Source organism: Hylobates moloch, unplaced genomic scaffold (genome assembly GCF_009828535.3).
Source record: "Hylobates moloch isolate HMO894 unplaced genomic scaffold, HMol_V3 SCAFFOLD_7, whole genome shotgun sequence".
In the NCBI taxonomy this organism is placed as follows: domain Eukaryota; kingdom Metazoa; phylum Chordata; class Mammalia; order Primates; family Hylobatidae; genus Hylobates; species Hylobates moloch.
The window spans coordinates 34,010,682-34,024,606 of record NW_026652282.1 but is presented as its reverse complement, the minus strand read 5'-3'; positions in this window follow the sequence as shown (position 1 = coordinate 34,024,606).

Genomic DNA, 13,925 nt, shown 5'->3' with positions numbered 1-13,925 from the left:
CTAAGATTCACTGATCTATAATGCATCAATATATAATCACAGCTGCCACATCACCAAGCAACTCACAGTAGCACCATTTACAATAGCCAAAATATGAAAACAACCTAAATAAATGTCCAGTGACAAGTAGATTAATGAAATCTATTTCATGGCATATCTATACTATAGAATATTATTCAGCCATAAAAAGGGATGAAGTACTGATGCATGATACAACTTGGATGAACCTTGAAAACATTATGATGAGTGAAAGCCAGATGCAAAATGATGCATATGTATAATTCTATTTATATGAATTGTCCATAATAGGCAAATCCATAGGCAGATTAGTGGTTGCCAAGGGCTAACCCTAATGGAGAGTCATCGCTTAATGGATATGGGGTTTATTCTTGTGATGACGAATAAGTCCTGGAGCTAGATAGTGGTGATGGTTGTGCAACAGTAGGAATGTACTTAATGTTGAATTGTACACCTTAAAACAGGTAAAGTGGTAAATTGTATGTGTATTTTATAACACACAGAAATAATATGTAACCACAGCAAGTCCAAGTGTCTTGTGGCCTGAAGGAATGATGTAGGTTGGGGAGCTGAAGGAAGGTCAGCAAGGCTCAATAGCAGGAGGCAAAGAAGGTATAAAGAAGGCTGGAGAGAGGCCAGCCCATCCAGGTCTTTTTAGGTGACGTTAAGAATTTTAATCTTTTGCCTAAGAGTAAGAGAAGTGTTTGCTTTTTATTTGCTTCAAATTCAGCAAATAGTTCAAGGAAAACTGGACTGCTACCAAAGCATCTACCTGGTCCCTGCTCCTACTGTCACCCCCTCTATCTGTTGTTCACACAACAACCAGAGTGATCTTGTTCAAACACAAACCATTTCATATCACTCTTTGGGTTAAAATTATCTAGTGGCTTCTCATCATTGCACTTGGAATCAAATTTTAACTCTTTGCCCTGACTTAGAAAGCATATATGAGGCCAGGCGTGGTGGCTCACGCCTGTAATCCCAGCATTTTGGGAGGCTGAGGCGGGTGGATTTCTTGAGCTCAGGAGTTCGAGATGAGCCTGACCAACATGGCAAAACCCTGTCTCTACTAAAAATACAAAAATTAGCTAGGTGTGGGGGCACATGCTTATAATCCTAGCTACTCAGGAGGCTGAGGCAGGAGAATTGCTTGAACCCAAGAGGCAGAGGTTGCAGTGAGCCAAGATCACACCATTGCACTCCAGCTTGGGCAACAGAGTGAGACTGTCTCAAAACAAACAAAACAACAACAACGATAAAAGCGTATATAAGCTGGCTCTGACTCTCTCTGCCACTACTCCCCCTTTGGATCTGTGCTTCAGCTGCTCTGGCCTTCTTTCTGTTCTTCAAACAAGTAGGCTTCATTCCACCTCAGAGCCTTCACATTGGCTGATCCTCTCTTTGGAATGCTTTGCCCCCTAAACTTTGAATGATTGGTCCCTTCCTTCCTGTCATTCAGATCTCAGTATAAATGTCACCTCCTCAGAGAGGCCATTTCAAACAAAAATAGCCACCCAGTCACTATACGTTCCAATTCTCTGCATAGCACTTATCTAACATTTTCTTATCTATGAAAATGTGCTTAGGTGTTTTTTTCTTTCCTGTGTCTCCTACTAAAATGTAAGTTCTACAGGGAAAGGTATTTCTGTCTGTTTTGTTCACTATTATCTCCTTAGCACCTAGATATAGTAGAACTCAAAAACTTGTTGAACTAATGAATGGTGCACAGTAGTCCCTCAATAGATGATTGTTGACTGGTTGAATTGGGATATGATATTAGAAATGGGCCTTGAAGTATGAATAAGATGATAGTGTTCTTTGAGGATTGGAGAAGAAGATCATTACAGGTTAGGAACAGTGTGAAAAAAGGCAGTTTGAACAAAAGCAGAAAGCTCGCTCAGAAAAGTGGCAAGGCACACTAGAACACTGCTATGGTTTCAATGCCCCCACCAAAATCATGCTGAAACGCATTCCCCAATGTAGCAGTATTGAGAAATGTGGCCTCTAAGAGGTGATTGGGTCATGAGGGCTCTGCAGTCATGAATGGATTAATCCATTTATAGATTAATGAATGAATGGGTTAATGGATTAATGAGTTTTAATGAGAGGGGAGCTGGTGGCTTTATAAGAAGAGGAAGAGAGACCTAAGCTAGCACATTAGCATGCTCAGCCCCTCCCCATGTGATGTCCTGCACTGCCTCAGGACTCTGCAGAGTCCCCATCAGCAAGAAGGCCCTTATTAGATACAGCCCTGCAACCTTGGACTTCTCGGTCTCCATAACTGTAAGAAATAAATTCCTTTTCTTTATAAATTACTCAGTGTCAGGTATTCTATTATCAGCAAAATGAAACAAACTAATACAAGGACCTAGAGGAGGAAAAAATATAGAAATATAGGTTGGGCTGTGGTGGTAGAAGGCCCAAATTAGACTCACCAGTGTAGGCAGTAGGGAGCAGTGGAAGGTCTCTCAATAGGGGAGCTATGTGATCTGACCTGTGTTTTAGGAAAGTAACTTGGGAAGGAGTATGAAGGATGAGAGGTTGCCAAAGAAAGAGACAAGAAACAGGAAAAGAGTTAGGAGGTAATTGCACTTGCCTCATTGGGAGTTGAGGGAGGGCTCCACCTAGGGATGTGGCAGTGGGGCTGGAGAGAAGGGGCTGGCCTGACCACTTTGTCTCAACTGTGGCTATATGAAAATCCACTGGGGAGATTTGAGGTATGTGAATGCCTGAGCTCTATCCCTTAGGGATTCTGATTGAATCAGTCTGTGGCAGGACCCCAACAATCAGAATTTTTTAAAAGCTTCCCAGATGTTCCAGCTTGGATTAAAACCTCTGGGACAGATAAACTGTTTGGGAATAGAATAGACAGCACTCAAGACTGAGTGGATCTGGGTGATAAAAGAAAATATGACTGACTTTTTATTCTGAGTAAACTTGCAAGACAGCTTTTAAAACACATAACCCTGATAATATATGGTACATCCAAACAGTGGACTAATATACAATTATTAGAAAGTATGTATATGAAGAGCATTTGTAGTCAAAAAGGAAAAGTTTTGTTATTAAGAAAAGGGCAAACAACAACAAAAGTATATGCAATTTGACTTTAACTGTGTGAAAACATATAGAAAAGAGTTTGGATGAAAATGTGTATAAAATTTTCACAGTGGTGCCTCTGGGAAGGAGGTTATAGGTGATTTTATTTTCTCTATTTTATATTTCCTCTATTTCTGAACATTTCTAAATGATCATATATTACATTTGTAATCAGAAAAGAATATTCTATAAAGGAAGCCTTCTACCCCAAAGATTAAAATATTAAAGTTTTAGGATTTAAGGGGGGGAAACCCTGAACTATCTTGAAAACTTGCTTATATGAAATTTGAACATACCCCTGTTCATCTGTTTCTATATTTATGAATATATCTGAGTATTTCTAGGATCCCTACCTGAGCAGCCCAAATGACATTTTACCCTGGGATTCTGAAACATCTACAGGACTGAGACTAGACCTGTCAAGGGTATGTTTGCAAGTCATTCGACTGAAGATGGGAAAGAACTGAGCTTTGAAAACTTGGTTCAAGGAGCCTTGGTTAGTGTCAGAGGGTTAGAACTGTTCTGAGGATAGCCCAATATTGGCATAAAATGAATGATGCAAGCCCTTACCTTTCCTCCATAGGGATTTACCCTGAGCACTGGGGGTTAATGAGATGATTTTAACAAAGCCAGATTAGAAAAAAAGTTCATAAAGATATTGGGAGCACAAAGTTTTGTAGCCAATATAGCTTGCTTAACAAAACATAGCAGGGACAAAAGGTACTGTTCTCATTTCAACAGAATGACAGTTGAATGGATCAGAACATGAGGTAGAAACATGAGACTCAGACAACTTCCCCAAAACAGAACAAATTAAAAAGCCAATGCCACTTAGTAACAGGACTACATTCGTGAGATTTACAATGGTAGCACTCAAGTGATGGCTAGAGAGACTGGGTTTGTAAATATAAGTGCCACCTCCCTTCATGTTGGGTACTTCCTGAACATGGGATGAATTTGAGAGGGGTTAGAGTTCTTTAATTTTGTTTTTGTTCCTTGACCCAGTAATTCCTTCTCTATGAATTGCCCTAGAAAGATAAATACATGTATAAAATATATCTGCAAGAATACTAATTGCAAAATTCATTATTGGAATAGTGAAAATGAAAAATATCTAAATATTCATCAATAATGTTTTGCCATATATTCGTTCATTCTACAAATTTTTTAGGTACCTACTATTTGCCAGGCACTTTTCTTAGCACTGGGGATATAGCTGTGAGCCAAAAGACAAGGTCCTTGTCCTAAGGGAGTTTGTACTCTACATGGGAAGACAAACGATAAAATAAATTTCAGTATATCCATACTATAGAATTCTATGATGCAGTTTTAAAAGAATAGTTACATTTAACTGTATTAAAACCCAAGATCTACAAGGCAAAACACATTATACATAATTTTTAACTTCTAAGTTAGAGAATTGTAATATCCTACTTCAGTGATTATAATCACAAAATACATTAGAGTGTTTATGGGGAAAAATCAGGATAAACATACATGACCATCTCTGTATGGTATTAAGAAGAAATTCTACCTCTGCAGACGCTCACTTGATTTTATACAAGAATTATTTTTATAATAAAAATTAAAGCATTTAAAAAATTTTGTGTATAGAGGCTAAACCCTAAAAACACATTTTGAAAAACTGTTATCAGGACCTTATAGTTATTCTGTGACTACTGTTACATAGGGCAATGCAAGTAAAATTTTTGTGTATTTCAAGGTACAAAAATCATAACTTAAGAATAATCTGCAGATCTCAACCAAATGGGAATATAATGCGAAGAAAACAATTTTTGAGGTCAACTGTATAATTGTTGCTCCACATGCACAGAACTCCAGTGTTCTTCCCTTTATAATAAACACAAATCTGCTCTTGAATGTCTAGAACAGAATTACTTAGAGGTGCTCTGTTTTATGTATTACCTTTTTCTCGCTGAGCTGAAGGAGAACATATCCCTTCTTAAATACCTCTCCTAGAAATTAAATATCATTGTCCACTGGATTCAGAAACTATCCCACTGATGGCTTTGCTTTCCACACTTATGTTGTGTCTCAACACAGGAGATCAGTTTAAAACATTATATTGTTGTGCAGTAATTTTTCACTTGGCTCCCAGTTATACTTTCAATGTTCTCTCTGTATCTCAGGGAGCTAGAAACCCACAAACTACATTTTTCAGATTCCTTTCCTAATTAGCCTCCTGTTAGGTTTGCCATTGGGAAGCACTGGTGGAGAGACTATGAGGTGAGGGGAAAAAGAAGCCTCTTTCTTCTGTCTCCGGAAGTCCCTCCAGCAGTAGTAGCAGCAACAGTGACTATAGGCAGCCATTTCTTTCCAAAACATCTGTGGCAGTTTTAACAGCATTAGTAAAGCTATAGCATCCTGTATTCCTACTTAGTGGGAGCAGCACCCTCAAAAGCAGCAGTGTTAGCGTCACTCACAGATCAGCATTAAGTGATGGGTTGTGGGTCCCAGCTCAGGAGTAGCAGAGCTTTCTGGTCTCTAGGTAACACATACTGTAATCAATTGTAAAACTAGCCAAAATTCTTTCTCTCCCTTTCCATGACCTTTTTCAATGTGACTTTGCAGCTCTTCCCATAAGAAGTAAAATTTATTTCTTTTCTCTCCGAATCTGGGCTGGCTTTATTCCTTACTTTGAACAATAGAAAACAGTGAAAATGACATTGTGATACTGCTAAGCTTAGGCCTCAAGGGGACTCACCATCTTCTCCTCACTCTTTTGGAACCCTATGATTGCCATGGGAATAATCCCAGATTAACCTGCTAGAGAATGAGAAACCATGTGCATCAGAGTCTAGCCAGCACTCTTGTCTCCACTGATAACTCAAATATGTAAGGGAGCGCAGCCACAATCTGCAAAGTCAACCCAAAACCAACAGGAAGGAGTTCAGCTGAGAGACCAGAGAACTACCCAGATGAGCCCAGCCTACATTGCTGAGCACAGAATTGTTTTTAAAATAAACCCAGTAAGTTTAAGGTGGTTTGTCACACAGCAATAGCTAACTGATACACACGTTTGTCCTTTGTGTTTTTTCAGTACTTTTTGTACCTTATAGCAAATTACTTTTTTTTTTTTTTTTGTGAGCAACTAGGCTGTTTATTTCACCTGGGTGCAGGTGGGCTGAGTCCGAAAAGACAGCAAAAGGAGGTAGGGGCGGGGCCATTTTATAGGATTTGGGTGGGTAGTGGAAAATTACAGTCAAAGGGGGTTTTTCTCTTGCAGGCAGGGGCAGGGGTCACCAGGTGCTCAGTGGGGGAGCTTCTGAGCCAGGAGAAGGAATTTCACAAGGTAATGTCATCAGTTAAGGCAGGAACAGGCCATTTTCACTTCTTTTGTGATTCTTCAGTTACTTCAGGCCATCTGGATGTATACATGCAGGCCACAGGGGATATGATCGCTTAGCTTGGGCTCAGATGCTGACATTCCTGTCTTCTTATATTAATAAGAAAAATAACATAAAATAGCGTTGAAGTGTTGGGGCAGTGAAAATTTTGGTGGGGTGGTATGGAGAGATAATGGGCAATGTTTCTCAGGGCTGCTTTGAGCGGGATTACAGGTGGCGTGGGAACCTACAGTGGGAGAGATTAAGCTGAAGGAAGATTTTGTGGTAAGGGGCGATATTGTGGGGTTGTTAAAAAGAGCATTTGTCATATAGAATGATTGGTGATGGCCTGGATGCAGTTTTGTATGAATTGAGAAACTAAACGGAAGACATTGAGTCCTTTTCTGCATTAAATATATAGAGTAGTTTCTGCTTGCCTGACTAGATAACTGACTTAGAAGTACTATGTTCATAGAATGGAATTCTATACAGCTATGAAATTAATATTGAAGCAGAATAATTTGACACAAGGAAATTCCCACAATATTTTTAAAGTAAAAAAAAATAAAATTACAATGAAAGCACCAATGACATTCTTCACAGAGATAGAAAAACAATCCTAAAATTTATATGGAATCACAAAAGACTCAGAATAGCCAAAGCTATCTTGAGCAAAAAGAATAAAACTGGAGGAATCACATTACCTGACTTCAAATTATTCTATAGAACTATAGTAAACAAAACAGCATGATACTGGCATAAAACAGACACACAGACCAATGCAACCAAATAGAGAACCCAGAGGCAAATCCATACATCTACAGTGAACTAATTTTCAACAAAGTTCCCAAGAACATACACTGGGGAAAGGACAGTCTCTTCAATAATTGGTGCTGGGAAAACTGGATATCCATATGCAGAAGAATGAAACTAGACCCCTCTCTCACACCGTATACAAAAATCAAATCAAAATGGATTGAAGAGTCACATCTAAGACCTCGAACTGTGAAACTACTAAAAGAAGACATTGGGGAAACTCTAAGACACTGGATTGGGCAAAGATTTCTTGAGTAGTACCTCACAAGCACAGGCCACCAAAGCAAAAATGGACAAATGGGATCACATCAAGTTTAAAAGTTTCTGCACAACAAAGGATACAATCAACAAAGTGAAGAAACAGCCCATAGAACGAGAGAAAATATTTCTGAACTACCCATCTGCCAAGGAATTAATAGCCAGAATATATAAGGAGCTCTAACAACTATAGGAAAAAAATATAATGATCCGACCAAAAATGGGTGAAAGACCTGAATAGATATTTCTCAAAAGAAGATACACAAATGGCAAACAGGTATATGAAAAAGTAGTCAACATCATTGATCATCAGAGAAAGGCAAATCAAAACTACAATGAGGTATCATTTCACCCAAGTTAAAATGGCTTTTATCCAAAAGAAGGCAATAACAAATGCTTGCAAGAATATGGAGGAAAGGGAACCCTTGTACACTACTGGTGGGAATGTAAATTAATACAGCCACTGTGGAGAACAGTTTGGAGGTTCCTCAAGAAACTAAAAATAGAGCTACTATATGATCCAGCAATTGCACTGCTGGGTATATACCCAAAAGAAAGGAAGTCAGTATACTAAAGAGATATCTGCACTCCCATGTTTATTGCAGCACTATTCACAGTAGCCAAGATTTGGAAACAACCTAAGTGTCCATCAACAGACGAATGAATGAAGAAAATGTGGCACATATACACAATGGAGTACTATTCAGCCATAAGAAAGAATGAGATGCTGTCATTTGCCACAACATGGATGGAACTGGAGGTCATTATGTTAAGTGAAATAAGCCATGTAAAATATGGCTGTAATCACGCCTGTAATCCCAGCACTTTGGGAGGCCGAGGGGGGCAGATCATGAGGTCAGGAGTTCAAGACCAACCTGACCAACATGGTGAAACCCCATCTCTACTAAAAATACAAAAAAAAAAAGTAACTGGGCATGGTGGCGCGTGCCTGTAATCCCAGCTACTCAGGAGGCTGAGGCAGGAGAATCACTTGAACCCAGGAGGCGAAGGTTGCAGTGAGCTGAGATCGTGCCACTGCACTCCCGTCTGGGCGACAGAGTGAGACTCCATCTCAAAAACAAAACAAAACAAAACAAAAACTGAAACTCTGTACCCATGAAACAATAACTCCCCATTCCCCTCTCCCCACGTCCACTGACAACTACCATTCTGTCTCTATGATCTACCACTTACTGGCTTTTTGACTTTAAGTAAATAATGCATTTTTATTTCTCTCATTTTGGGTGAAAAGAGATTAATATCTTCTAGTGTATATCATATACAACTAATGACAGCTGAAATTATTATCATGTACATGGAAGTACTTTGTAAACCATAAGTACCACAAACATGTGAGTTATTGTAGTTATTGTTATGACACTATACCTAAGGAAGATCTCAAATTCTGGTGGTCATATGGGGTTATATATTAAAACATTATAAATTTTTGACCAACATCATGTCGTTATTTAAAAGCAAAATATGCTCATGGTATCACCAATCTTGTTTTCCTCTTTTTCTTTGAAAAACCAAATGAATTTTCTTTATGGATGAATTATCTAAAAACTTGTTCCTAAATGAGTTATTTTATATTTTAAGTAGTTTTTAGTTATGTAATAAAACAAAATGATAAATTATAAATGTATAAGGGTAGTTAGTTCTTTGTATCTCACAAACTGGTAATATTTCTGACAGTGAGGTCAACTGTGATAATCTTTAGCCTCAAGGGACCCTTATTTTTTGAGTAAAGAAGTGGAAAAATTTTATGGTGTGTATGAACATAGGCCTATCTTTCCACGTGGAGCTACCACCATTCTGTCCTGATGGATCAAATATATCAAATTTTTAAGAAGTACTAGTTAAAAGAAAATGTATCATGTAAATAGAAATTTAGCAGAAATCAAAAGAAAAAAATGTTTCAAAATGTAATAACTTAAGACCTATGTTTAGAAAAAAACCTATTTGCCCATGAGTTACCATCTGTGAATTGAAATAATGAACTTGGCTCCACACAGAGAAAGTAAAGCCTGATTCTGGCTGAGGGACTCTAAAATGAGAGTTTTTTTTGTTTGTTTTTTTGGTTTTGTTTTGTTTTTAATTAAAAAAAAAAAAAACTGAGTTCATTAAAAACTATGGCCCTCTCTGTAAAGAAACAAGCACCCATATATATTTCCAGTGGAAAATAGTACGTCTCCTGTGAAAGGCAATCTGGCAATATTCATCAAAATTACTCATGCGGTTTGGACGCAGGAATTCTACCTCTGGATAGGTATATGTACATACGTGTATGCACATACATATATAAGGAAATGTATAGGCAAGGTTGTTTGTTGTAGCTGGGTTTTCTTGGTAATAGTAAAAGTTTGGAAGCTACCCAGTGTCCAACAATTGGGGATTTGTCTAAGAAATTACCATACATGGCCAGGCGTGGTGGCTCACGCCTATAACCCCCGCACTTTGGGAGGCCGAGGCGGGTGGATCACGAGGTCAGGAGTTCGAGACCAGCCTGGCCAATATGGTGAAACCTCATCTCTACTAAAAAAAAAAATACAAAAATTAGCCAGGCTTGGTGGCACACACCTGTAGTCCCAGCTACTAGGGAGGCTGAGGCAGGAGAATCATTTGAACCCAGGAGGCAGAGGTTGCAGTGAGCCGAGATCACACCACTGCACTCCAGCCTGGGCGACACAGTGAGACTTTGTCTCAAAAAAAAAAAAAAAGAAAGAAAGAAAGAAATTATGATGCATCCACACAGTAAAATGCTATGCAACCATAAAAAGATTGAGGATGCTTTTTATGTCCTGATATACTACAAACTCTAAAATATATCATTAACTAAAAATGCCAAGTTTATAATATAGTGCATATGTAACTTTTGTGTAAAAAAGGAGGGATTATGAATATTTATTTTCAAACACTGGCAGTATAAACATAAAACAAGCAAAAAACAATGTACACCATCTCAAAACTGAGGTAAAATAATAAAATGTGTATGTTCAATCCTCCCCTTAGTATAACGAAATGTACTATTAATTGAAAAAATGTTTCCCAAAGCCTGCTGCTGGGTTCCTTCATCTGTCAAGATTTAAGCTAGATATCATGAAAGTCAATATGTAAATGTAAGTAAATCACACAGATATCTTCTATGTGTAGCAATGCCAAATTTGAATCATCATGTAATCCCTTCTTCAGGATATAAATTGACTTGATCATGGTACCTTAAAAAAATTAAGCTCTTGAACCAAGCTATGTCAGAGATAAAAGGTGAAAGGCTCTGAATGGGAATGGCCAAGTGGAGAAATAATAGTGGCGGGGGGACAGGGGTGGGGAGCCCCAGTATAAACCATACAAACAGATAAAGATTCAATAGTTGTGAATGTTGATGAATAGAAAAATATTCATTTTGATGACCGTAAAAGGTTTCCAAGTCTCCTCAAGTACTCACAGACACTGCATTATCTATATAATTTATTTAGTTATGAGAGAAATACTTGACATAATAAGCCATCCACTATCCTTTATGACCATCTAGAGGTGGGTGATGCCAAGAGAAATAAAAGGCGTGTCCATCAGATTGAGAAAACCTTGCTCTGGCATCAAGGATGATCTAGGTAAAAAATGAGAATGATGAACATGATTGCCAGGTGTTTGGGCCACATTCTGCTCTAATTATGAATCTCCTAGGATTATTTTTCCTGCAACCCCTGAAAATGGTAAAAGGGGCTAACACAGTCATGAATCATTAGGCCCATAAGCACTGGAGAAATAAAGTATCCATCCATTGTCTATATGGAGGGGAAAACTTGAAACAATGCAGGCCCTTTGCTCAGCCTGTGGGAGTAAGTGTGGAAAGGCTCTGGAATAGAAGAGCAGAATAGGATTGAATCCTCGTGGGCAGAATTCCAATTCCACCCTTCCATTGGCCCATGAGAAAATTCAAGCACCCTTGCCCCACTGTTGCTTGAAAGGGAAAGTGCATCTCACTTCCAATGCAGTACTCTCTCAATGTGTTATCAGGCAGGTCAGCATCAGCCATATTCACTTTCTTTTGGATTTATCTCTGAGAGTGTCAGACATCAGTCTCCCAAGCTTCAGAAGAATATGTGAAGCTGAGTGGCCATCTTGAAGCCAATGATGTAACTTCAAGATAGATGATATCCTAAGGATTGAAAACTATTGCTTTTGCTCCATCCTCTTTGCAAGTCCGATGCCTCACTCTGCCATGTGAATGTATTTGGAATTTACTGGTTTTCCTCCACCTTTGGGAAGTCAGCCAAAACTGAAAACAAAAAGTTGTATTATTTTATCCTCTTACGCAATTTCTCTCTTCCCTAGCAGAATGTGGAATTGAGCTTATCAGTAGCAACTCTTATAAAATTTTCCTGGACATCTCACCACTGAAGTTATTGTTTCTCTTGTTTAGTAAACCACAAATGAGCATTTATTCTTGTCTCTATATTCTTTGTCACACCTAGCACAAGGCCTCATTCAACAGATGCTCAGTACATGTTTGCCTGAATTGGGCCACCTGCTTTATTTTACATTGATAAAATCAGTCAGATGTAGATAAAATGTTTAAATGAATTACATTTGAGGTGTAGAATTAAAATTTAGAACTACTACCTTCCTTTTGAAATAAGAAATGCTTATCTTAAAAAACCTCATGGGCCGGGCGCGGTGGCTCACGCCTGTAATCCCAGCACTTTCGGAGGCCGAGGCAGGTGGATCACGAGGTCAGCAGATCGAGACCATCCTGGCTAGCATGGTGAAACCCTGTCTCTACTAAAAATACAAAAAATTAGCCGGGCACGGTGGCGGGCGCCTATAGTCCCAGCTACTCGGGAGGCTGCGGCAAGAGAATGGCATGAACCCGGGAGGCGGAGGCGGAGCTTGCAGCGAGCAGAGATGGCGCCACTGCACTCCAGCCTGGGCGACAGAGCGAGACTCCGTCTCAAAAAAAAAAAAAAACAAAAAAAAACCTCATGGCCGGGTGCGGTGGCTCACGCCTGTAATACCAGCAATTTGGGAGGCCGAGGCGGGTGGATCACCTGAGGATGGGAGTTCAACACCAGCCTGGCCAACATAGAGAAACCCTGTCTGTACTAAAATTACAAAATTAGCCGGGCGTAGTGGCACATGCCTGTAATCCCAGCTACTTGGAAGGCTGAGGCAGGAGAATCGCTTGAACCCGGGAGGTGGAGTTTGCGGTGAGCCGAGACCGTGCCATTGCACTCCAGCCTGGGCAACAAAAGCGAAACTCCATCTCAAAAAAAAAGAAAAAGAAAACAACTCAGTTTATCAGTTTCAAAAATATGCTCTTATGTTTTGATTACCAATTCCTAGATAATCAAGCCAAAATAATTTTCAACAAGTAATTAAATTATCTTTAGTTATTGGACAACTGCAATTGCCCTTTTAACTTTAAACCTTAGAAACAAAGCTTCTCATTGATTTCATTTTTCTTCAAATTTGGTATGGTTCTATGAACAAAATCAAATAATTTTAAGTTCTAGGGTACATGTGCACAATGTGCAGGTTTGTTACATATGTATACATGTGCCGTGTTGGTTTGCTGTACCCATTAACTCATCATTTACATTAGGTATTTCTCCTAATGCTATCCCTCCCCCATCCCCCCACCCCACGACAATATGTTTAATATTAGACGTGTTTTGGTCTTTATTTAGAAGTTTGGTGATATTTTTGTGACCAGAAATATGCCATAGGAACTCTTGTTTATATCACTCGTGTTTATATCAATCTCATCACTCTTGTTTATATCAATCAGCCTATGGGAAAGTTGGCTTCCTTAGGCATTGTACCTAAAATTGCAGTTTCCAAGAACCTGTAGACAACGTTAATTGAGTTTAGGGGATGTGATGGTTTAGAGACCTGTCTGAAAATTCTTGATTCCTTCCATCAAATGGTGTTGTCTAATCCCCTTTTCCTTGAACCTGGGTGAACATTTGTGGTTACCTCCATGGCTGGAATGTGGTGGAAATGATGCTGTGTGATTTCTGATATTATCTTTAAAAAGACTATATCACTTCTACATAGCTTTCTTTTGGAATACTCACTCTTGAAACTTAGCCACCATGTTGTAAAGAAGCCCAGGCCACATGGTGTCAAATGCTGGCTTCCCAAATATCACCAGAACAACACATTGAAAAGACTAAGTTGAATATGCTGCTTAAAGTGATACTTCATGGAATCTGAGAGAGTCTCAGAGCAGGAGGACAAGGTCTGATGCTATATTGAGTGCTGGGAGTTTGGTTTATGAGAGTCTTTCAACACGGGAGCTTGATTAGAATAGGATAAGGATCTTAGGATTGGTGGATACTACAAGGTAAGCGTTTTGAGGCTAGAGGCTCAAATAATCTTACAATG